The sequence below is a fragment of the Piliocolobus tephrosceles genome, unplaced genomic scaffold, assembly GCF_002776525.5.
Source record: "Piliocolobus tephrosceles isolate RC106 unplaced genomic scaffold, ASM277652v3 unscaffolded_42761, whole genome shotgun sequence".
NCBI lineage: Eukaryota > Metazoa > Chordata > Mammalia > Primates > Cercopithecidae > Piliocolobus > Piliocolobus tephrosceles.
In genome coordinates, this window is record NW_022327378.1 from 1 (window position 1) to 1,374 (window position 1,374).

At 22.9% G+C, this 1,374-nt stretch overlaps 1 long non-coding RNA gene across 1 annotated transcript; it reads right to left on the reverse strand.

Annotated features, from left to right (window-relative positions):
• Window positions 1-201: 201 nt before the first annotated feature.
• Window positions 202-1,096, reverse strand: LOC113223860. The gene is made up of 2 exons (XR_003308903.1): window positions 565-1,096; window positions 202-302 (listed from the first exon to the last, which is right to left on the reverse strand). It is a non-coding gene; the product is annotated as an uncharacterized LOC113223860 (long non-coding RNA).
• Between the last annotated feature and the right edge of the window lie 278 nt (window positions 1,097-1,374).

Genomic DNA, 1,374 nt, shown 5'->3' on the forward strand with positions numbered 1-1,374 from the left:
TTGTTTTGTTTTGTTTTGTTTTGTTTTGTTTTGTTTTGTTTTGTTTTATTTTATTTTGTTTATTATTTTTTTTTTTTTTTGGGATTTGTATGCTTTTTTCAATTTTTTAAACAGGTTAAATGTATTTATACAACTTTAACGTTACCGTCAAAAACACTTGTGGGTTGTTGTGAAAGTTTATTTTTTCTAATTCTTTTTTTGTTTACTAACTCCAAAGAATGAGAACTGCTGTTGTAAAACTGTTTGGGTTTAGGTGCATTTATCTCAGTATCTTCCACCATGTCTCTCATATCGTTTAAATCCTGAAATGAGTAAGAAATGGGGTATGGAAAACCGAAAAAAAAAAAAAAAAAATAAATACATACATAATTAGGAGTATTAATAACTAACGATCACAAAAAATAAATGCTATAACAAAAAATAAATGCTATCACAAAAAATAAATGCTATCACAAAAAATAAACAATAAATCAGCCAATTAGTTAGCTAATTAGTTATCCAATTAGTTAGCCAATTAGTTAGCCAATCACTCAGTCAATGAGCCAATAAAATAAATGAACGTACCGAATCAAAGTAGGCATGCATGTTATTAATTTTATTATGGTTAATCATCTGGCCCTGATAATATAATATACTGTTGGTATTTGATACAGAATTCGTACTGGTGTTTTTTATAATATTCATAGTATTAAAAGGTTCAACATAATTAGTATTAAATAAATGATTTGTGCTGTTAATATCAGTAGAATTGTTTATATGACTAACGTTTTCAATTCCATTATTATTGTTGTTATTGTCACCTTGTATTATATCAAGCGTTCTTTGTTTGTTATTACTGTACACATTATTATTCTGTTTATCTGTAGGATTACTTGCTAATAAAGAATTTCTGTTATAAATTTTATGATCTGTATTGAGATCTTCTCTATCTAAATAATTTTGATAATTATAACCTATATCTGACCATGTATTGTTATTTAAAGTTTTATTTAAATTAATATATGGTCCCGATGAATCGTTATTATTGTTATTACTATTGTTATTGTTACTATTGTTATTGTTATTATTGTTACTATTGTTATTATTGTTATTATTGTTACTATTGTTATTATTGTTATTATTGTTACTATTGTTATTATTGTTATTATTGTTACTATTGTTATTATTACTGTTGTAAATATTGTTATTGTTAATGTTGTTATTATTTATGTCTAGGTTGTTGGAAAAATAATTGTTTGTTTTGTACAAAATCTCATTATTTTCATTTAAATATAAATTATTGTTATTATTATAATAGTTATTATCATTAAATGCTTTATATGTGTTACTATTTTTTTTGATTATCACTATTATATATATTTTTATGTAATTTGT